Source organism: Tursiops truncatus, chromosome 4, assembly GCF_011762595.2.
Source record: "Tursiops truncatus isolate mTurTru1 chromosome 4, mTurTru1.mat.Y, whole genome shotgun sequence".
Taxonomy (NCBI): Eukaryota; Metazoa; Chordata; class Mammalia; order Artiodactyla; family Delphinidae; genus Tursiops; species Tursiops truncatus.
The window spans coordinates 55,217,963-55,242,852 of NC_047037.1; the positions used below are offsets into that span (position 1 = coordinate 55,217,963).

Here is a 24,890-nt window from a genome sequence, read left to right on the forward strand (position 1 = left end):
CTTTTTTAGTTCGTAGAACTGTTATACTTAAATCACATATCAATGTGCTTAGTGAAAACGTTCCTTTAGGAAAGTGTATCAGTAATATTGAACAACGGGAGAAAAGTCAGCCACATATCTTTTCGTTAAAGTTATATTTTCATTTCTATTAAGGCTGCTATAAAATCAAGCTGGTGCCTCCTGTTGGTATTTCCTGTGTGATTTTTCACTGGTTCAGCCAGGGCTAGATATCAAAGGAGTTGATTTAAATATAAGGAGAAAAGTAATTTAAACTTTAGTGTTGGACTGTTTCCCTATTTCCAATGTGAGAACAAATGTGTTTCTTTCAATCTGCAGTTATGGAAGAGACATATTACTTGAGTGATATCTATTTTTAAGGAGCAAGAATAGAAATTCCAAAAAGGTTGCGTTTCTATTGTGAATGCTTGCAAAGTAGTTTAATGTGATAGTTAGATGCACAAACTCTGCAAATGACTGTGTGGGCTCAAATTTTGCCACACCAATGTATTAATTAGTTGGATGACTTTGGACGAATTACATAATTCTGCTGCATTTCTCAGCTTGTAAAAAGAGAAAATAATAATTACTTTTTAGGGTCTTCACTGGCATTAATTGAATTAATCCATTTAAGAAAAATCTTGAAACAAAGCTTGCCTCATGCAAGTGATCAATAAGCTATTATCACTTCCTGTAGTGGAGTCACTTTTTATGGTATACGATACTGTCTTACTTCCTTGTCTGCGTGGCCTGTCATATTTAGAAACTTGACTTCACACATAATCAAGGCCAAATGAAAATTATTTCTTCTACTTCAAGCATAACAGATTATATTATATAACAGAAATCAAAACAGTATGAAATAATCACAAATTAGTAAGCTCAAGGATTGGACTTGACCTTTATATTTCTACAAATATATGCCTATGACTTTCTGTGCAATCATCATACGTGAAAGGCATTAAAATAAATCTAGACATTGCTAACACTGTAAACATATGGATTTGAAAACATTCAACCACTTGGTTACACACCTCAGCTTTCATACAGCTGATCACTAAATTGCTGAGATGTAGATAGAGCACTTTCTCCCCAAAGCTGTATCCATTAAACTTTAACCTCTTAAGATGTTCCATGAAAAAAAGTGTGAGGGAAAGGGTTCCACAGTCAAATAATTTAAATTACTTGAGGAAAATTGCATACTGTCTTCTTTCTTGCAAATTTACATTATTTATTAGTACATTGAAGTCTTGAAATAAAGAAACCTATTTCACTATGTTTAACCGATTTCCCCCAGATATTTTATCGTAAGATTTTTGTCCTTGTTACTTTCCTGGGGAACTTAATATGGATTATCAAAATCCATGGACTATCTGCTTATTGTATTAAGGCCATTGCCTGATTCCTCCCAAAAGCAGCCAAGTCCTGGTCCTTGCAGTGAGATATTTTATTTTTTGTTTTTCTTTTATTTTGCTTTTAATTGAATGGTTGACTGATATTTTAAATTGTTGTCTGGTTTCTCTTCCCCCTGGGTCTTAGTTCATCAGGAAGAAAGGATCCTAACCATAAGAAAGTTTGGATCAGGGAACTTAACTGGGAATGTCCATGCTTGGGAAATCAAACTCTTGTAAATACTTTTTATTTGTCACAATTTTGTCTCTGATTTGGAACTTGATGCTTAACTCCTTTGAGTTTCTTTCCTTCATATGTAAATTGAAAGAGATAGGAAAGAAGGCAATCCTCTCTCCCTTACAGGTGCTTTAGGATTAAATGAGGTAATAAATGTTAAATTGCTTTAATAGTAGAAAAAAATCAATAAAGTATTCATAGTACAGATGCTATTCTTTCTGTTGCGGCTGCAGCCACAGTGGTGAACAAGGCTGTGTCAGGTGGGAAGTGACAGTAATCGCGTTATCCTGGGGCAGCTATGATAGAAGAGCCATTGAAGATCATCCCGGGTGTGAATATAAAACCTTTCGCTTTGCCTTTTTAAGTTAGAAAATATTAATATGTGGCATCGCTCTAGATGGCGTTAGGTATGTGCAGCGTTTTTCTAAAATTAAGTGTAGTCTTTCTTTCTCCTAGTTCTTATGGTCGAGTGATTTGCTGTGGTTCCATTTCATTTATTTGGTAGTGGTGTTTCTGATATTCCTTTAGGTTTTTTTTTCCCTCCCACTCAGAGTAGGTCCATCACATCATGGGGCCTTTAATAGCTGTGATGTAGTCAAGAAAGTCCTGGATTTGATGTCAGAAATACTGAATGCAGGGCTTCTATCTGTGGTATGCCCAGATTCACTTTGATAGAATGTAATGAAAGCACAGTGAATTTCAAAGTGCTATCGATATTTAAAGTTTTTTGTATCTTCAATAATATATGCCATATCCTATTAACCACTTCTGGGTAGAAATCAGACCATTTGGAATGTTCACTAAATCTTTTAGCATGCCATTTAGATCCTAATCTTAAAGTTTAGTATATATTCCAAGATAGTATGCATGATAGACTAAGTATAATCTATTGAAACTTTAAAAAACAAATAAAGAAAAATGTGATAGGGCTGCTACATAGTGACACACTAGAAAAAAGAAAGTACTCTAAATGCCACCCATGTATGTTTAGTGAATATCCTCTATGTGCTGGACCAGTCTAGGTCTTGAGGATATAAAGAAGTATAAGACTTACACTTATATCTTGAAAAGGTAGATAATTACCAAGCCTAGAAAGAGATGGAAGTAGGGAATTCCAGACATGGATAAAGGTGTAGAGGTGGAAATACGTATGTACCACTCAGAGTCCGTAAGTTTAGGTCCTTTATTTTTTTCCTTAGGAATTATCGGGAAAGGATAGCTTATAATTATTTTATTTATTTTGGGAGAGATAATTATTTTATTTTTTTGAACTTCCTGAGCTTCATAAAAACAATAAAGGATTCATGAACTATGGATAAACATGGTTCAGAAGCAGAAGATTTTTAACCACTTGTTCCTTCATTTGACAATATTGAGGGGCAGCACTTTTGATGTTTCCGTAAAATTGGAGTAGTGGGCAAGAGAGCTATAATTAAGGAGGAGCCATGCGCTAGGATTGAACCAAGGTTTTATATTAATAGCAGCATTCTGTTTCATCCTAATTAGTGTAACGTATTCATCCCACAAACACGTATTGAACTTCTGAAAACAAGGCTCACTTTGCTGTCACTAAGATTTCCACATATCAAAGAAAAATACCAATTCTAGCTATATTAAAACTTGTTTTGAAATAACATATCAAGAAAGGGTAAAAACAAAACAAGACAAAACAAAACTTTTGGTTCATATAGGCGTAGATCCCTGCAATTCCCTGAATGCGAAAATTGGAAGATTCCTTGTAGATTTTCTACTCCGGTGGCCTCACTTTAAAGACAAGAGAGCCCAGAGAAGGGAGGCCACTTCTCAAATCTAATACTAGTCACAAAATCAGTAACAGACTGATTTCAGTAGATTTCTAGTCCAATAGCATTTTTTTAGTGCTACACAACCACTCTTAATAACAAACAAGCTGTTTAATACATTTAAATCCAAGGCATCTTTAGTGCTTCCTGTGTGCTTGGGTGGGGGTAGGGAGGAAAGGAGAGACTTGGGAAGCAGTGGAAGACAGGGGAAATTTGGTGGTCCTGTTTGTACTGAATGCTGTGCTAGGTGCTTCCATTCCTGAACTCTAAATCCTTGTAACAACTCAGAGAAAGTCAGATAAAAGTCATCGCCATTTTCTAGATGAGGAATGTGAGGCCCAGAGAAGCTAAGAAATGTAGCCAGATGCACACATTTTATGAGTGATGGACTTAGGATCTAAACTTTATTCTGCCTCCAAATTCTTTGCTCTTTTCACTGTACCTTAATTATTGCCTGTTTTAAAGAATGTTGTGCATTTCTTCATAAATGAGTCTAATTTTTGCCTGCCACCTGGTTTTTATGACTGTCCAGATTGATTTTTCTTTTAAATTTGCATTTCGCAACTGTGGGCTTTTTTTCCTTTCCATTTATCTCTCGTCTCAGTCATGAGGTTGGAAAAAATGAGAAGTATGCTGGCTTTGTTTGGACTGAGAACATTCCAAAATATTTGGCTGCACCTCAAAACCCTGTTAAAATAATATTATTTATAACTTTCTGCTTGGTCAATTTTATTTTAAGTTGGGCTATTTCCCACAGGAGACTGTTCTTTCTCCTTGATAGTAAGTTTGCTGCTTGAAAGCTTTAATACAAAACATTTCCCAAGTAAGACTCAGGTCCTTGCCTTCATGATGAATGGAAACTTGTTAAACAATAGCCTCAACCACTGTGAAGCAGTGAATTGCAGGATCTCACCCTCAGGAGCTGTGGGGTGGAGTGTTGGTGGGGAGAATGCCATCTGTTTACATGTTAGCCATTGACTCACAAAGCATTGTCTGTCCAGCCCATGATAGGTCGCATTTCAGAGCTGGACTTTGATGTCGAATGCTGTTTCCCAGAATACCTTCTGAGGACCACAGTTAATTTCTTCTACATTTCTCCTCAGTAAGGCTACTATTGTTAGCAGATGATTTGATTTTGGGGCAGAGATGAGGGACGAGGCAGCTAGCAGAATCATTACGATGGAACACCCACCACAAATTGTGGGGAGGCAGGCTTTTGACAAGGGCGGACCTGAAAGGGAAGACTTGGCTTTCACTCGATGTATAATTGAACACTGTCTAAAACTTATGGCAAAGCAATGTGAATCATGGAGACCAAAGATTTGTTATTTAGAAACTTAAACAAATATGGCTTCTCTGAAAGGCCATTCCCTTTCTGACAAAACGATGGTCAGTGAAGAGGCAGTTGTCACAGTGAAATGACAATGCTTTGCTCCCAGGGGCAACTCATCTAAAGGGAATATGAGCGGAGAGACTGAATAATTAACCCAAAAAGTGGTTATGTAACTGCTTACATTCCACAACTTGCAGACTTGTGGCTTCATTTCAGCCTTTTGAGACATTCCTATCCCAGTAGTTGCTAGTGGCCACCATGTACGTTGCTTCATCTCCCTGTCTCCCTGGTAGCTAAATGTCTATTGATTTTCCCAGGACCCCAAGGTCTCTCCGTAATAGGAAGATTTGGTGGACATCATGTCAAATACAAAGGAAAGCCTGTGCCAGACTGAACATTAGAACACGGTGTTTTAAAAGAAATGTGAAATATCGATGCAGTTATAAATCAATGAAAACTCCAAGGGAAAGACAATCTCATTTGAGAGAAGATCTTTAAGTTTTCTCTTTTTTTTTTTTTCCCCCTTGTAAAGAAAATTCGGATCAGGGAACCAAATTTATGAGGTAAAAACTGTCAACAAAGTATTCCTAGCTGTTGCTGTGGCTGAGAAAAAGAAAGCCAAATCATGCATGCAGTGTGAGTATGTGAAATGACACATTTTAATATATTAGTTAGGGGGTCAAAAATACCTCCCCTCTTTCACTTATGTTTTTGGCTGTTACCCAAAATTGTTATTATTTTGCTCATGCTTTCCTCTTATGTTCTTTTCCAAATTCCATGTTTTCTCCTAATTTTGCCTCCTGTATCCTAGAGATATTTGTGGATTTCCAGGGTACATTTTGGGGTCTTAAAAGCTCATGCTAGTTTGCTTAACATAACTGCTACAACTCATGCTACAACTCTCCAGCTGGAGAACTGTGTTGTAACAGGGCTGCAGTGCCTCCACTAAGGCACATGGCCAAGTTGGAGACTGAGAGAGCATCACTAGTGGGAGTAAGGAGTAACATAGTAAGGCATAAAAAGTTGCACAGAGATTAAAGTCCGTTAAATTGGGTGGGGCTGTAGCAAGCCAATTTATCAGGCACCATAGTCTGGATCTGCCCTTCATCATGGCAGGGTTGTTTCTTATGCTGGACGGAGATAATCGCGGCCAGCTTCTTATAGAAATTCTAAACTTGCTGAAGGAAAATGCAGAAGCATGAGAGAAGGAAGGGGAGAAGGAAGGAAGTGGGAGAGAAATGGAAAATGATTAGAGACTGTTGCAATAGGATAAAAATACCTTAGTTTTTGACATTTTCAAGGAATCACAGTTATGGAGACAAAAATTTAATGATCACTTATCATGATCACAATTAGGACAAAAATTATGAGATTTCTTATCCAAGTAATATAAAGATAAGAAAGTATGAACATATACAATCACTGCTGAGATGGTAGTAAGCATCACTGCATTATCACCTATGCTGTGTGTCAATGTGCTCATAGTTTTTCTTGTTTCTTTTTCTATGTCAATTTAAAAAAACTGTTGCATTTTAAAATAATTAAGATTAACAATTATAACTTACCTTTCACAGTTAATTTAGTTGATTTCATGAGCTTTTGATATTTCTCTCATGTTTGCAACTACAACTTACTTTGGACTTCTAGAAAGTTCAAAGGAAGGGAGAGTCCATGTACTGACCTGTCACCAACTCCCACAACCCTACCTCTCCTACCATACCTGCCCTTTGTACATCACTCTACTTTTGGTTTATAACCTGATGGAAAATGAGAGGTGGCGTATCCAGTTCCAGAAGCTTCCTTAGAAATTTAGCCATCATGGGCAAAAATAAAAAGATATTCCCCAAATTCGGACTTTGATAGTATGAGGAAGGGGTACTTTTCATCTTCTTTTGCCTCCTGCTTAGTTAGGATTTTTATGTATTATTACCTTTCATAAAAACTGTAATACAACTGTACTAAGAATGATTGTTAAAATACGGACTGTGAGGGGGAAAAGACGGCACCTGGTTTGATGTAATAGAGATCCCCAGGGATCTAACAAATGGAATATTTATAAAAATTATAATCTGTACTCTTCCTAAAAGCTATAGTTAATGTAAGAACTAAACATTCTTAGATATTATATAGTGACTTTGTTTTAGAAAATTTGTTCTGAGTAGTTCACAGAAATTACATAGGTATCTGAGTCAGGATGTTCCTGCAGAGTAAAGCACAATATACAATCCTGAGTCTACACTAAAATCTGAAGTAAATAGGTCTATCCTTATGGTGGAGGCAAATGGAACATAAGGATTGCTTTTATATTTGTAATTTCAAATGGAAACATCACTTAGTGAAGCCAAGTTTGCCAAAGGCCCACTTCATGATGTTTACTTGGCTTTGGAAGGCTGGAAAGGAATTAAAATTGAGAAGCACTTGCCCTTCCAAAGGAAATTATCTGGTTGTCTAGATCTGGAATTTTTAGATGATGATACTGTATTCTCTGAAGTGACTGAGTCACGTAAACCTAAATTCCCCACGGAAAATGGATTTAGACATATCCTGAGTTATTTAGAAAGAAGCTCAATACTTCTATTACTAAAGAAGGGTATATAGGAGACCTTATATAGTCAATACTGAGTGCAATAGTAACGTATCTACCAAGAAGTTGGAAATAGCATCACCTTCAATGAGTTGGCCTGATAAAATCTGCACATAACGGATTTGATTAGCACTCGCTCTGGGTAAACTAAAAGACACCTGTAAATGTAGCACTGAAAAGTCTTGATAACACCTAAAACTCTAATCAAGGAGACTTCTTAGAAAAGCAGAATTGGAATGTGATTGTGATGTAGTAATCTGAAATTTAACCAATTTTATGATACGCTTTTGTAGGAAGACAGTATTAAAAGAAGAGAGATGGTTATCCTGGAATAATTTAGAAGAAGTGTCAAGAAGTAACATTTGTTGGAATATCTCCTGTACTCTAGGGGAAAAGAATATTCTTGCTAGTCCTTCAAATACCCCAGACCTTTTGGCAGGCAAATACAAGTGTGTGGATAAATGCATCTGACCTTTATAGTCTGATGACACACATTAAGACCAACTACCTCAATCAAGTGGGAATTGGTTCCCCTGAGCCAGATCACTTCTAGGTGCAATGACAACATTGAGTTTTACAGTTAAAGTGGTGGTGACCCCATAGAGATACCAACGCTCTTTGATCTTCCCTAGGTGGCCAGGAGGCTTTCCTGATGTTAGTGTTATTTAGTCTTTCACTGAGCATCAAGTATTGTCAAGCTCAGTAAAGTGGTTTCCCAGTGAAGAAAACAGTTAGAGAGAGACTGAAGTAACATAAAACTATGTTTGAGAAAACCCAAATGCTAAGGGAAAAGACATTGTGAGACAAAAAAACATTGGATAAAATAAAAGAAGAAAAGAATTTTTATTATACTTTATATTCTTTATACTTTCAACATTATATTTTCTGGGTTACATGTAATGAAAATACATTGCAATTGGAATGTCAAAATTTAAATAAAATCAGAATGCTGAAATAAATAGAATATTGTTGCTTGATTCTTTCCTGTCCTTAATCATCCTAACCTTCTATTTACAGTGACATCTCCTGAGTGATTCAGATATAATTAACTTTTACTGGGTACCTAGCATGCGCAGGTACCATGACTGGCATGTTATACACTACGTTTCATAGAATTTGATCAAAACAACTGGTCAGTTTAGCCAAAGCAGTATTTAGAAGGACTGTTGTCCTTTAATCTTGAGACTATCTTTTAAATGGACCTCAAAAGAACTAATTAATTTAGTTCTTCTTTCCTAATGCCCACAAAATGTAATATCAATACCTTATTTTATTTTTTTTCAGTGAGAAAACCGTAAAATGTCTGACTGGATCCTTCACTTTCCAAGGGCTTGACTGATGCAGCACCTCAATTGACACAGCCCTCGAAGGGGTTAAGTACTCACTAAAGAGCCCAAGTCAATATCTCGAGAGCCTCTGGCAGGGACAGTTTTGTCTCCCTTTCTAATAAAGAAGTAACAGTTTTCATTTACCCTTCTTCTGTGTCAAATTATTAAGTTAATGAGGTTTTAAAAATATCTCCTGCAAGTTTGGTCAGTGTCCTCCTTCCCTCTGTTTAGGTGACTTGATCCTTCCAGGGGTATTGTTGTTCTTTGTTTCATAGCAGGCAGTCTGCCGGTCCAGCCAGTTTGTCTGGAGGTCCATCTTTGCTCCAGGCATTATGCTTCTCTTTAAGTCAAGCTGGTTTCTTCCTCCCACTCTACTTCTTCTACTTAGACATATCCTATTTTAAATACTGATTGCCTTCTTGGTAATTTGTGAGTTTTATGTTTTCATTATTTTGTATCACAAAATCCTTTTAGGTCAAATTATATTTATTGGGGAAGGAGACAAATAATAGGACATTATTAAATTACTTTAATCAGACTAATTGTCTTAATGAGTATGGTCTCAATTATGGCAATTTTTTAAAACATAGCTTTTGAATCCGTAGATTGCCTTGGGTATTATGGTCCTTTTAACAATATTAATTCTTCCAAGCCATGAACATGGTATATCTTTCCATCTGTGTCATCTTCAGTTTCTTTCATCAGTGTTCTGAGTATAGGTCTTTTACCTCCTTAGTTAGATTTATTACTAGGTATTTTATTATTTTTGATGTGGTTGCAACTGAGATTGTTTTCTTAATTTCACTTTCTATTGGTTCATTGTTACTGTATAGAAATACAAGAGATTTCTGTATATTTATGTTGTATCCTGCGAACTTACTGAATTCATTGATGAGCTCTAGTAGTTTTTTGTTAGCATGTTTAGGATTTTCTACGTATAGTATCCGTCATCTGCAAACAGTGACAGTTTTACTCCTTCCTCTCCAATTTGGATTCCTTTTCTTTCTTTTTCTTGTCTCATTGCTGTGGCTAGTACTTCCAGTACTATGTTAAACAGAAGTAGCAAGAGTGGGCATCCTTGTCTTTTTCCTGATCTTAGAGGAAAACCTTTCAGCTTTTCACTGTTGAGTATGATGTTAGCTGTGGGTTTATGATATATGGCTTTTATTATCTTGAGGTATTTTCCCTCTGTACTCACTTTGTTTAGTTTTTATCATGACTGAATGTAGAATTTTGTCAAAAGCTTTTTTTGCATCTACTGAAATGATCATATGATTTTTATTCTTCAGTTTGTTAATGTGCCTTATTACATTGATTGATTTGTAGATACTGAACCAGCCTTACATTCCTGGATAGATCCCACTTGATCATCGTGTATAGTCCTTTTCATATATTGTTGAATTCAGTTTGCTAATATTTTGTTGAAGATTTTTGCGTCTATGTTCATCAGTGATATTGGCCTGTAATTTTCTATTTTTGTGGTATCTTTGTCTGGTTTTGGTATCAGGGTGATTCTGGCCTCATAGAATGAGTTAAGAAGCATTCCTTCCAATTTTTTTGAACAATTTGAGAAGGGTAGGTGTTAACTCTTCTCTAAATGTTTGGTACAATCAATCTGTGAAGATATCTGCCCCTGGACTTTTGTTTGTTGGGAGTTTTATTTATTTATTTTTTTATTACTGATTCATTTTCATTACTGGTAATTGATCTGTTCATATTTTCTATTTCTTCCTAGTTCAGTCTTGGAAGAGTGAACATTTCTAGGAATTTGTCCATTTCTTCTAGGTTGTCCATTTTATTGGTGTATAGTTGTTCATAGTAATCTCTCATGATCTTTTGTATTTCTGTGGTGTCAGTTCTAACTTCTCCTTTCTCATTTCTGATTTTATTAATTTGGGCCCTCTCTCTGTTTTCTTGATGAATCTGGCTAAAAGTTCATCAATTTTGTTTATCTTTTCAAAGAACCAGCTCTTAGTTTCATTGATATTTTCTATTATTTTTTAGTCTTCTTTTCATTTATTTTGGCTCTGATTTTTATTATTTCTTTCCTTCGACTGACTTTGAGTTTTGTATGTTCTTCTTTTTCTAGTACCTTTAGGTGCAAGAATAGGTTCTTTATTTGAGATTTGTTTCTTTTATTCCTGAGGTAGGCTTGTATCACTATAAACTTCCCTCTTAGAACTGCTTTTTTTGCATCTTATAAATTTTGGATCATTGTGTTTTTGTTTTTATTTGTCTTAAGGTGTTTTAAAATTTCATCTTTGATTTTTTTCAGTGATCCATTTGTTGTTTAGTAGCATATTGTTTATCCTCCACATGTTTATGTTTTTTGCAGTTTTTTGCTTGCAGTTGATTTCTAATTTCATGGCGTTGTGGTCAGAAAAGATACTTGATGTGATTTGAGTTTTCTTAAATTTACTGAGACTTGCTTTGTGGCCTAGCATGTCGTCTTTCCTGGAGAATGTTCTATGTGCACTTGAAAAGAATGTGTATTCTGCCACTTTTGGATGGAATGTCCTATGTAGATTTATTAAGTCCATTTGGTGTAATGTCATTTAAGACCAATGTTTCTTTATTGATTTTCTGTCTGATTGATCTGTTCATTGATATTAAAGTGTTAAAATCCCCTACTATTATTGTGTTACTGTCAATTTCTCCCTTTATAATTGTTAATATTTCCTTTATGTATTTAAGTGCTTCTATGTTAGTTGTATATATATATATTTATAATTGTTATATCTTCTTCCACATATATAGATATGTAAAATCCAAAAAACAAAAAAATGAACAAACATAATAAAACAGAAGCAGTTAAAGACACAGAGAACAAACAGGTGGTTACCAGAGGAGAACAGGGTGGAGGGGAGGAAAGAAATAGGAGGAAGATTAAAAGGTACAAATTTCCAGACAAAATAAATGAGTCACAGGTATGAAATGTACAATGTGGGGAATATTGTCAATAACTGTGGTACCATATTATAACTAGACTTACCATGATGATCATTTTGAAATGTATAGAAATAAAAAATCACTATGTCAGGTAACAGGAACCAACATAGTGTTGTAGGTCAATTATACTTCCAAAACAAACAAACAAACAAACAAACTTATACAAAAAGAGATCAGATTTGTGGTTACCAGAGGTGGGGAAGGGGCAGGGAATTAGATGAGGTAGCCAAAAGGTACAAACCAGAAAAAAATGTTTTTGAATTGAAATTCTTTTGTAAAAATAAGACTATTTACTGCGGGGAAAAAGCAAGGAATATTTTTATTCTCACTTTGAAACACAGTCAAATTTAAGTAGCACTGCTATGATAGAAGTGGTTTGGAATTCGGAGATCTAGGCTCCAGTTCTAATTTTACTCCTAAGTGATAGTAAGGTGATCACTTTAACTCTCTATTTCTTAGTTTACTTCCCTAAAAGGTGGGACTGAACTAAATGATTTTTTAGGGTATCTAGCAGTTCTAAGACTCTCTAAGGCACTCTGTTATATATTAAAGTCCTTTCAACATAAATAAAAAATATTCTGAAACTACAATTGTGTAGTTTAGAGAGGCATCAGTATGCGTCTAGCATTAAATAAACTGGTATGGAGCAACATTACTATCTTGAACTCATATGTTGTATGTATGATTATATGCTATAATGACCTTCAAATAGGATCCATGAAGCTGTTTTGACAAGGTACATTTTCTCATCTTTTGTTGAAAGCAATACCATCCAATAAATATAATGTGAGCCGTGTATATATAGTTTTTAGTAATCACATTAAAATAAAAATTAATGAGATTAATTCTGCTATATATTTTATTTAACCTGATATATCCATAATATTATTTCTTGAACATGTAATCAATATAAAAATTTTAATGAGATATTTTGCATTTATGAAGGAAAAAAACTGAGTCTTAGAAGTCTGGTGCATACTATATACTTACAGCATACCTAAATTGGTATTACACTCATTTTTTTTTTCTTTTTTAAATTTATTTATTTTTAACATCTTTATTGGAGTATAATTGTTTTATAATGGTGTGTCAGTTTCTGCTTTATAACAAAGTGAATCAGCTATACAGATACATATATCCCCATATCTCCTCCCTCTTGTATCTCCCTCCCATCCTCCCTAACCCTCTAGGTGGTCACAGAGCACTGAGCTGATCTCCCTGTGCTATGTGGCTGCTTCCCACTTACTACCTATTTTACATTTGGTAGTGTATATATGTCCATGCCACTCTCTCACTTCGTCCCAGCTTACCCTTCCCCCTCCCCGTGTCCTCAAGTCCATTCTCTATGTCTGTGTCCTTATTCCTGTCCTGCCCCTAGGTTCTTCAGAACCATTTATTTTAGATTCCATATATATGTGTTAGCATATGGTATTTGTTTTTCTCTTTCTGACTTACTTCACTCTGTATGACAGACTCTAGGTCCATCCACCTCACTACAAATAACTCAATTTCACTTCCTTTTATGGCTGAGTAATATTCCATTGTATATATGTGCCACACCTTCTTTATCCATTCATCTGTCGATGGACATTTAGGTTGCTTCCATGTCCTGGCTATTGTAAATAGAGCTGCAATGAACATTGTGGTACATAACTCTTTTTGAATTATGGTTTTCTCAGGGTATATGCCCAGTAGTGGGATTGCTGGCTTGTACAGTAATTCTATTTTTCATTTTTTAAGGAAACTCCATACCGTTCTCCATAGTGGCTGTATAAATTTACATTTCCACCAACAATGCAAGAGGGTTCCCTTTTCTCCACACCCTCTCCAGCACTTATTGTTTGTAGATTTTTTGATGATGGCCATTCTGACTGGTGTGAGGTGTTATCTCATTGTAGTTTTGATTTGCATTTCTCCTGTATTAGACTCATTTTAAGTGTCAGTAGCCACATGTGGCTAGTGGCTACCATATTGGAGAGTGTAAGTCTAGATAACTTGTTTTATTCTAATCATGACTTTAAAAATTATGTACTAAAAAGGTATGAAAAGAAAACTCCTATCTTTGTATTTAACTGAATTTCAATTAATCTTTTGTGATAACTGTGTTTGCCCAGGTTTTGACAATGTGGCCAGTTTTACACAGCACAAACTGCAGTGATGTCAATCATCTTTTAGAGAATATAGGTTGTGCAACGAATCCCAATTATCCAGCCTCCATGACAGGGGCTGTGATGGCTTTGCCTGGAATTTCAAAAATGGACTCAACTTGAAAGTAACATATTTCACTGTGTTCACTGCAAAACTGATGCCTTATCAGAAAACCTATTTTTCTACTGCCTCTAGAATATTGACCACTGCAAACAGATTTATGTTTCAGATATACTGCACAGTTCTTTCCTCAAGACCCAAAGTAGAGAAAGTTAGTCCAGATTTGTCCTTTATTGCAAATATTTTGCACAATATTAGACTGAGAGCTTGAATGGAGTTGTTACATAATAATTAGCTTTTTGAGCAAAAGCATCTAAAGACACTTTCTGCCTTTTTAAAATAGAAATATGAGACATTTTGGGGAAGCTCTCTGTAGAGAAGCACTAGAGCTTGGTTTGAATCAGGTTTCAAATGTGCTGAAGCTTCCATTCATGAGGTTCATATCAATTACACAGAGACTGTTTCTGTGGAATGTATATGTCACATAACTTAGATTCTCATTCTCATATCAAGTTCTTTGTAGAGTTTTAAACTTGAGAGATCTTTGAAATGAATTAGTCTTCACTTTATAGGTATGTGTAAAGATTACAACGAATGGCAAATGTAATGCATCCAGTGAGTGAAACACATAAGAATTCTAACCCTTCACTTCTGATCCAGTGCTAATTTCAAGACTTCAAATTCTTCAAGTACTTGACCTTCACAGGTGTTATGAAGTTTCAAGGTACTTAAACATCAAAGAGTTAAGCAGACATAAACTGTTAGATTTGTTGGGGACCTTTAGATTTCCTCTAGTCAGGCAATTCCTAACTCTGGTGCTCTGACCAAAACTGTGCTGGTGTCATCTACAGTGCTGCTTATTAACATGGATTTCTGGCTCCTTCAAATCAGGAACTCTCAGAGCAGGTTCTGGGGCTGTAATTTTTAATCAAAGCCCTCAGGTGATCTTCTCTAGAGTCAGGTTAGAGAGCCCTGTCTTGTGTTCTACAACTGAGAAAATAGAAAATGCAAGAATTTCGAGTATTTGCCTCATATCTCAGGGCCACAGATGTCAGGCCTAGGAGTAGAACCCATTTGGGTTTTCGCCTAAATGACCCTGTCTCCTCTAATAATATTCGATACATACACTGAACTAATTAAGGAGAGGGAAAAAAGGACATATTTTAGGCACATTTTCAACAATGAAGATTTTTAAAAATGGGTTCACTTGAATTAAAATTAGCCAAACAGATTTCCCCTAACCCAGTTATTTTATTTAATCAAGCTATCAAATTTTGTAATAGCATTCTTCAGAAAATCTTACAACCAAGTTCTCTGAAACCCTTCTCTCATTTTTAAGGTATATGAAGTTTAAGATAATGTAAGAGGATGCCTATATATTTTTCTTTGGCAGCTGGAATCATTTAGGTAGGTTTATGTAAATTTTATGCAAATTTAACACATTTTATACCCCCAAGCTTACGGCAATTGTAACTATTTTATTCACTAAAAGTTGGTCTTCAGCAAGATCTTACTGAGGACCAACGATCTATGCAGCCTCCTTCTGCCTGGATTTTTGTGACATTTATCATCATCTTACTTGGATACTTGAAGACTTACAGTATGTGAATATAGGGCTGAAATAAAACTGATTTTCCTCTAACCCAGGCTAAACTGTTTACCACAAACATTTGGAGGCTCATTCCTTGGAGTTTCTTTTCTAGTTCCCCAGCACAACTCATCTTGATTCATTTATGCTACAAAATAACAGTTGTTTAAATAATAATTTTACTAAGAAGACACACCCTAATATGTATGGAAAGTCTTACTAAATTTTATTAGGTTTAAGGGTGACTGTTTGCCAATGGCTAAATTTAGAAAGAATAAGTTCCTGACAGTGCAGCTCTAGAGAAAATTTTAAGGGGTGATCATTAATTTTCAGAGTTTTATAGCCAGCTGGCCAAGTACCATTGTGGCTTACTGCCTTTGAAATACTTTTTTTCCTTAAATTAACCTGTCTGAGTTAAAATGACACAATAGCAATAATAATGAAATAAAATTGGTCTTTTTGTATAAGCTTAAAGTATCTTAACCAACTTAAATAATAGTACCCTGAGTTTATAACTGCTGCAATGTACTCTATAAAAAGAGATTGGTATTAGGAACACTTATAGATCCCCATAGTTGTTTTATCAACAAATAACACTTAAAAATTGAATCATATATACATAGAGTCTTCGAGCCTTAAGAAAGAATTACCCATTTAAATCATTTAATTTAAATTACCATTTAAATCATCAGTTCCTAGTTGTCCCACTTATGGAAAGACCACCAAGCTTGGAGCCAGAGGATCCAGATTCAGGTAATGGTCCTATCACTTTACCTATGTGAGTTTAGGCCAGTAACAGAATTTCTCTGGGCCTCTCTTTCTTTAACTCCAAAGTGGAAACATTAATACTAATGTTGCCTTCTTCACATGGTGTCATAAAAATAAAAGAATCAATGTGAGTGACAAGAGGAGAAATTTTATTCCCCAGAATTCTAAGGAGTTTGTCTCATGGAGAGGAAATAAGTCATAGTGAGTGGTTAGGCTGCAGAATATATACATCCTACAGTGTGTGCAGGGGAGGGTCCTGGATTGGGACAATCATATCTGAGCAGCAGGAGGGAAGGAGAGCAAAGAATACCAGGGAAGGGAGAACACGGGGGAAAGGGAATGTCCCGGGTGCCGTGAGCATAAGCACTCCTGGGAAAGACAGGTTTAGAGGATTTTTATGAGTAAAATGAATGGGTGGATGGATGGATAGTGGATGGATGGATGGACGGATCAGCAGATGGATAGACAGACAGATTAGGTAAGTCCTTGCGCCAACTTTTAAAGAGAGCCATTAGTCAAGATCTAGCTTGGAGTGGCTGCTCAATGGGCAAAGGAATCCTTAGGGTGGCCCAGAATTCTTTAGGCTTAATGTGTAAAGTTTTTTGTCAGTTTTAAACTTTTGCACAAATGCCAGGTACTTCTGTTTCTTAAATATGCCCAAAGGTGTGTGAGCTGCCTACTTCAGGGGGAGCCCCATTCCATTACTAGAAGTCTTAGTCTTCTTCAGGTTGTTACTGGTGACTGCTGTCTTGGATCCTGATTCTGTCTTCAGTCACAGAGCACTTGTTCTCCCTTTGACATGCGGTCGCACTTCTGTAAGCAATGTGCTTGATGCCTGGATAAGGGTGGAGAGCTATATTGTGTGTGTCAGCTCATGACTGTCAGCATTTAAAACCTCCATAAAACATTACAAGTTATGTTAAATTTGGAGTATTGAGAGTTAATTTCTACTTTTTCTGATGTTCTCCAACTTAAAGAACATACAAGTCATGCGTTAGTCAGATTGGAGCTGAGAACACAGCTCAGAATTTACAAAAGAGTCAAGTTCTCGCTGGAGGATCAAACAGGACTACAAAAAGCCTATTTTACCTATGATGTTAATGAAGTAGAGCACTAAATTATTTTGTAATATCGTGGTTCTCTATAGTGCTATTGTTTTCATAGAAAATTGAAATTGTCATCAAAAATGTATCTTCCACATTTTCAGTGATATGAAGGATGAATCTTTTACCCAGACATTTATCATTTATTCCTTTAACATTCATCCACATCTTTCTTTATATATTTATACATCATTCATTCATCACTCACTTACTAAGCATTTGGCAAGGTGTCAGTGCTAGAGATATGGGGTAGAGTGAGACATGGTTTTTGGACTAAAACATGGTGGTCAAGTGTCTAAAATAAGAGGCCATGTTGAGGGGTCAAGAATGGAGCTGAGAAAGAGTTTGGGACAAGTAATAAGTAACTGGTGGGTGAAAGAAGGAAAGTGGAATTTGAAGTAGAAATACCAAGGTGATTTGGAAGTGTCAATATGAAGGTGTGACCCACCAGAGTTATAAACCTGTAGCTTTGGAAAACCATATTGCTCTCAATTCTTTATCTACCATAAGAGAAAACTGAGGTCCTGCGGGGATATAGGGCGAGTCATGGACCCCTGGGGACTAGGTCTTCTCAATGACTTCCCAAGATTTTGGTGTAATTCCAGATGACCTCATCTTGTTAGTGGAAGGCATCAGGGAACTAGTGACTACCTATTCCCTACAGGATTTTTTTCATTGTATTGTGATGCCATCTATAGTTGCATACCTTTTATTTCCTATTATAAACATATAATCTCCTAGAATAATAATTTATCCTTTCAACTGCTTTTTATTGATAGTTGTGTCTAGTTCTCTCCATATGAAGGCTTTTCTTCAATCCTTATTCTAATAACACTCTCTGGAAAGCATCTTTCATTTTCCAGACCAGTTGTTCAGTAATCGATATCCCAAGAGTTAAGTGTTCTATATGGCATCTTGCTAATTTTTAAAAATTGGATAGCTTGCAGAATTTTCTAATTTAGGTCCCCCCCAAAATCCAGCAAAACTATATGTCATTCTATGACCAATTTCAGTGAGAAACATTTAAACAAGTTTATTTTTATTTATTTTTTGTTTATTTTTGTATTGAAGTATAGTTGATTTGCAATATTATATTAGTTTCAAATGTATGACATAGTGATTCAATATTTTTATAGATTTTATTCCAGATAAAACTATTACAAAATAATTTATATATTTCACTGTGCTGTGCAATATATCCTTATTGCTTATCTATTTTAAACATAGTTGTTTGTGTCTCTTAATCCCATACCCCTATCTTCCCCCCATTCCTCTCCCTTTCCTCACTGGTTTCCACTAGCTTGTTTTCTATATCCATGAGTCTGTTTCTGTTTTGTTATATTCATTCATTTTATTCCACCTATAAGTGATAACATACAGTATTTGTCTTTCTCTGACTTATTTCACTAAACATAATACTCTCTAGGTCCATAGATGTTGTTGCAATGACAGAATTTGATTCTTTTTTATGGCTGAATAATATATATATAATATTTACATATAATATAAATACACAACAAATAAATATTGAGTATTATATATTATATAATTATTATATAATATATTAATTATTATATAATACAATTAATATATTATTTTAATTATATAAGATAATATATTAATTATTGTTATATTAAACTATAATATTGCAATAATAATATATTATATATAATATAAATATGTGATATATATATATACACCACATCTCCTTTATCCATTCATCTGTTGATGGTCACTTGGGTTGCTTCCATATCTTGCCTATTGTAAAGAATGCTGCTGTAAACACTGAAGTGAATGTATCATTTCAAATTAGTTTTTTCTTCTCTTTTCCTTCTTTTCTTTTCTTTTTTTTTTTTTTCTTTTGGATATATACTCAGCAGTGGAATTGTTGGATCATATGGTAGTTTTATTTTTAGGTTTTTTTGAGCAACCTCCATATTGTTTTCCAAGTGACAGCACCAGTTTACATTCCCACCAGGGTTTCCTTTTCTCCACATCCTCACCAACATTTGTTATTTGTATACTTTTTGATGATAGCCATTTTGACAGGTGACATTATGGTTTTGATTTGCATTTCTCTAATAATTAGTGATGTTTAACATCTTTTCATGTGACTGTTAGCCATCTGTATGTCTTCTTTGGAAAAATGTTTATTCTGATCTTCTGCCCATTTTATAATTTGTTTTTTTTTTTTCTTTCTGATATTGAGTTGTACGAGCTGTTTCTATTTTTTGTATATTAACCCCTTGTAGGTCATATCATTTGCAAATATTTTCTCCCATTTTGTAGGTTGTTTTGTTGGTGGCTCCCTATGCTGTGCAAAAGCTTTAAATTTAATTAGATCTCATTTGTTTATTTTTTGCTTTTATTTCTATTGCTTTGGAGACAGATCCAAAGCTATTGCTACAGTTTATATCAAAGAATGTTCTACCGGGCTTCGCTGGTGGCGCAGTGGTTAAGAGTCCGCCTGCTGATGCAGGGGACACGGGTTCATGCCCCAGTCCGGGAAGATCCCACATGCCGTGGAGTGGCTGGGCCCGTGAGCCATGGCCACTGAGCCTGTGCGTCCGGAGCCTGTGCTCCACAACGGGAGAGGCCACAACAGTGAGAGGCCCGCATACCGCAAAAAAAAAAAAAAAAAAAAGAATGTTCTACCTGTGTTCTGTTTCAGGAGTTTCATGGTTTCAGGTCTTACAAAATGGTATTTAATTCATTTTGAGTTTATTTTTGTATATGGTGTGAGGAAATGTTTTAATCTCATTCTTTTACATGTAGCTGTCCAGTTTTCTCAGTACCACTTATTGAAGAGACTGTCCTTCTCCATTGTATATTCTTGCCTCCTTTGTTGTAGATTAATTGACCATAGGAGTTTGAGTTTATTTCTGGTTTCTCTATTCTGTTCCATTGATTTATGTGTCTGTTTTTGTGCCAGTATCATACTGTTTAGATTACTGCAGTTTTGTAGTATAGTCTGAAGTCAGGGGTCATGATAACTCCAGCTTTGTTCTTTTTTCTCAAGAATCATTTGGCTATTTAGAGTCTTTTGTGGTTCCATATAAATTTTAGGATTCTTTGTTCCAGTTGTGAGGAAAATGTCATGGGTATTTTGGGTATTAATTCTTCCAATCCAAGAGCATAGGCTATCTTTCCATTTTTGTACCATCTTCAGTTTCCTTCACCAATGTTGTATAGTTTTCAAATTACAGGTCTTTTACATCCTTGGGTAAGCTTATTCCTAGGTATTTTATTCTTTTTGATGCCATTTTAAACAGGATTGGTTTTTTGCTTTTTCTTTTTGATAGTCCAATTTTAGTATATAGAAAAACAACAGATGTCTGTATATTAATCTTGTATCCTGCAACTTTGCTGAATTCATTTATTAGTTCTAATAATTTTTTTGTGGAGACTTTAGAATTTTCTATGTATAGTGTCATGTCATCTGCAAACAGTGACAGTTTTACTTCTTCTTTCCCAATCTGGATGCATTTTCTTTCTCTTGTCTTATTGCTATGGCTAGGACTTCCAGTACTATATTAAATAGAAGTGGCAAAAGTGGGCATCCTTGTTCCTGATTTTAGAGGAACAGATTTCAGCTTTTCACCATTGAGTATGATGTTAGCTGTGGGTTTGTCATCAGAGTCCTTTATTATGTTGAGATATGGTCCTTTTATGCCCACTCTGGTGAGAGTTTCTTATCATGATCATTGTTGAATTTTGTCAAATGCTTTTTCTGCATCTACTGAGATGATCATAGGGTTTTATTTTTCAATTTGTTAATATGGTGTATCATACTGATTGATTTGAGAATATTGAACCAAACTTTCATCCCTAGACTCAATCTCACTGGTCACGGTGTATGATCCTTTTTATATATTGATGGATTTGGTTTGCTAATATTTTGTTAAGGAGTTTTGCACCTATATTCATCAAAGGTATAGGCTTATAATTTTTCTTTTTTCTTTTTTTTTTTTTATAGTATCTTTGTCTGGTTTTGGTACCAGGGTAATGGAGGCCTCATAGAACAAATTTGGGAGTGCTCCCTCCTCTTCAATTTTTTGGAATTGTTTGAGAAGGATAGGTATTAGCTTTTCTTTATATGTTTAGTAGAATTCCCCTGTGAAGCTATCCAGTCCTGGATTTTGTTTCCTGAGAGTTTTTAAATTACAAGTTCAATTTCACTACTAGTGATTGGTCTGTTCAGATTGTTTGTTTCTTTCTGATTCAGTCTTAAAAATTGTATGTTTCTAGAAATTTTTCCATTTCTTCTTGGTTGTCCAATTTGTTGGCATGTAACTGTTCATAGTAGTCTCTCATGATTTTTTGTTTCTCTACGGTATTGGTTGTTATTTCTCCTCTTTCATTTTTTATTTTGTTTATTTGGGTCTGCTCTCTTCTCCTTGAACCTGGCCAAAAGTTTGTCAATTTTGTTTATCTTTAAAAAAAAAAAAGCTGTTGGTTTCATTGATCTTTTCCATTTTTTGGTGTCTATTTCATTTATTCCACTCTGATCTTTATTATTACCTTTCTTCTGATGAACATGGGCTTTGTTTGTTCTTCTTTTCTAATTTCTTTACGTGGTAAGTTAGGTTGAGATTTTTCTTGTTTCTTGAGGAAGGCCTGTATTGCTATAAACTTCCGTCTTAGAACTGCTTTTGCTGTATCCCACAGATTTTGGAAAGTTGTGTTTCCATTTTAATTTGTCTTGAGGTGTTTTCTGAATTCCTCTTTGATTTCTTCATTGACCCATTGGTATTTGTAGTAGCATGTTGTTTAGTCTTCACATGTTTAGTCTTTACATGTTTCCCATTTTTCTTTCTGTAATTGATTTCTAGTTTCATACTGTTCTAGTTTCATACTGTTGGTCAGAAAAAATGCTTGATATAATTTCTGTCCTCTTAAATTTGTTAAGACTTATTGTGTGGGCTAGCATGTGATCTATCCTGGAGAAGCTTACATGTGTACTTGAAAAGAATTTGTATTTTGCTGTTTTGGGACAGAATGTCCAGTAGATATCTATTAAGTCCAATCATCTATTGTGTCATTTAAGACCATTGTTGCCTTATTGATTTTCTGTGTGGATGATCTGTCCATTGATGTAAGTGAGATGTTAAAATCACCAACTATTATTACACTGTTGTTAATTTCTCCCATCATGTCAGATAATATTTGCTTTATATATATAGGTGCTTCTGTATTGGGTGCATATGAGTTAATGAATGTAATATCCTCTTTTTGTATTGATCCCTTTATCATTATATAATGCCCTTCTTTGTCTTTTTTTGTAGACTTCCTTTAAAGTCTACATTGTTTGATTTGAGTATTACTAACCCTGCTTCCTTGTCATTTACATTTGCTTATAATATCTTTTCCATCTCCTCACTATCAGTCTGTATCTTTCTTAGCTATGAAGTGAGTCTCTTGTAATCAGCATATAGATGGGTCTCTCTCTTTTTTTCAATCCATTCAGCCACTGTTTGTCTTTTGATTTGATCATTTAGTCCTTTGACATTTAAATAATATTGATAAGTATGTACTTATCGCCATTTTATTACTTGTTTTCCAGTTATTTATGTAGCTCTTCTCTGTTTGTTTCTTCTTTTTGTTTCTTTCCTTGTGGTTTGATGATATTCTTTGGTAATATGCTTGTGTTCCTTTCTTTCTAGTTTTTGTATATCTATTGTAGGTTTTAGATTTGTGGTTACCATGAAGCTCCTATATGTTGACCTACAACTATAACTACTTGTTTTAAGCTGGTAGTTGTTTAATTTCAAACACGTTCTAAAAGACCTATGTGTTCACCGCCTCCCCCACATTTTGTGGTTTTGATATCATATTTTACATTTTCCTGTTTATCCTTTCACTGTTTATTGTAGTTATAGTTGCTTTTACAATTTTTTGTGTTTTAATTTTCATACTAGTTTATTTAAGTAGTTAATCCTCAGTCCTTACTATATATTTGTCTTTCCTAGTCAAATTTTTCCTTTCCTATAAATTCTTACTTCTTCTATAGCCCTTTCTTTTCCAGTTAGAGAAGACACTTTAACATATCTTTTAGGGTAGGTTTAGTATTGATGAGCTCTTTTAGTTTTGCTTGTGTGAGAAGTTCTTTATCTCTCCTTCAGTTCTAATGATGGTCTCACTGGGTAGAGTATTCTAGTTTGTAGGTTTTTTCCTTTCATCTTGTTGAATATATTTTGTACTTCCTTCTGGCCTGTAAAGTTTCTGCAGAAAAGTCAGCTGATAGCCTTATGGGGGTTCCTTGTATATGACTCTTTGTTTTTCTCTTGCTACCTGTAGAATTCTCTCTTTATCTTTAACTTTTGCCATTTTAATTAGGATATGTTTTGGTCTGGATCTGTTTTGGTTCATCTTGTTAGGCATCCTCTGTGATTCCTGTACCTGGATATCTGTTGCCTTCTTCATGTTTGGGAAGTTTCAGCTATAATTTCATTAAATACACTTTTTATCCTCTTCCTTCATCTGGGACCCCTATAATGTGAATGTTGGTATGCTTGATGTTATCCCAGAGATCTCTTAAGCTGTTCTCATTTTTTAAAATTTGTTTTGCTTTTTGCTGTTCTGACTGGATGATTTCCATTATTCTATATTCCAGATCACTTATGTGTTCTTCTGCATCACCTAGTCTGCTGTTAATTCCTACTAGCATGTTTTTCATTTGAGTTATTGTATTCTTCAGTTCTGACTGGTTCTTCTTTACATTTTCTAGTTCCTTGTTAAAATTCTCACTGTGTTCATCATCTATTCTTTTCCTAAGTTCAGTTAATTCTTATTACTAATACTTTAAATTCTTTATTTAGTAAATTGTTTATTTCTGTTTCATTATTTATTATTCAGGGTTTTTTTTTTTCTTGCTCTTTCAAGTGAGACCAGTTCCTCTATCTTCTCATTTTGCTTAACTTTATCTCTATGAATTTAGGTGAAACAGTTACCTATTGCTGTTTTGAAAGGGTGTCCTTATGTGGGAGTGTTCCTATTCAGTTTGCATGTGCCTAATACCTTTGGTGGGAGAGTTGGATTTGACATGAACACAATTCATTTCTTTCTTTAAGGTGTGCTGGCAGCTCTCACCTTGGTAGGAGTTGGGGTTGAGATGGAGGAACTAGGTCCAAACCCAGTTTGAGGTGGGGCTTCCCCTCTGCTCAGTGGCTGTCACTGCCCCGTGGGAGTTGGGATCTGATCCAAAGTTGCTGGAGCTGAAACCCCGAGGGTTGGGTCCAAGTTGGCTCTGTTTGCTTTAAGTGTGTGCTCTCCCCTCTTCCAGCACTGGCACCCTTGTCCCAGAGGGAAGCAGTGCTGGAGCAAGAGTGGCATGTGCATGCCCTCAACTTGTAAAGGGGTGCAGGCTGTGGAAACCTGGCACAGACAGAGGTCTGTGCTGCTGTTGATGTGCTTCCTGTGCAAACACCAGTAATGGTTGTCTCTGCCTTGCTCAGAGGCAGTTTTGGGCCTGAGTCTCTTTTGTCTCTCACTGCCAATCACGCCCCTCAGCCTCTGCCACTCCTGCCCTGTTGTGGAGCCATGTTTCAGGGCAGGTGGGTCCCGTATGGGCTCTTTGCATGTGTCAGGGCATGGGATGTGGT

At 35.4% G+C, this 24,890-nt stretch overlaps 1 long non-coding RNA gene across 1 annotated transcript in view; it reads left to right on the forward strand.

Annotated features, from left to right (window-relative positions):
• Window positions 1-9,206, forward strand: part of LOC141278468 (uncharacterized) — a 237,433-nt gene extending 228,227 nt beyond the window's left edge. Inside the window, exon 5 of the long non-coding RNA XR_012331224.1 lies at window positions 8,630-9,206. This is a non-coding gene — a long non-coding RNA (uncharacterized lncRNA). The remainder of the gene's footprint in view (window positions 1-8,629) is intronic.
• Window positions 9,207-24,890: the final 15,684 nt, after the last annotated feature.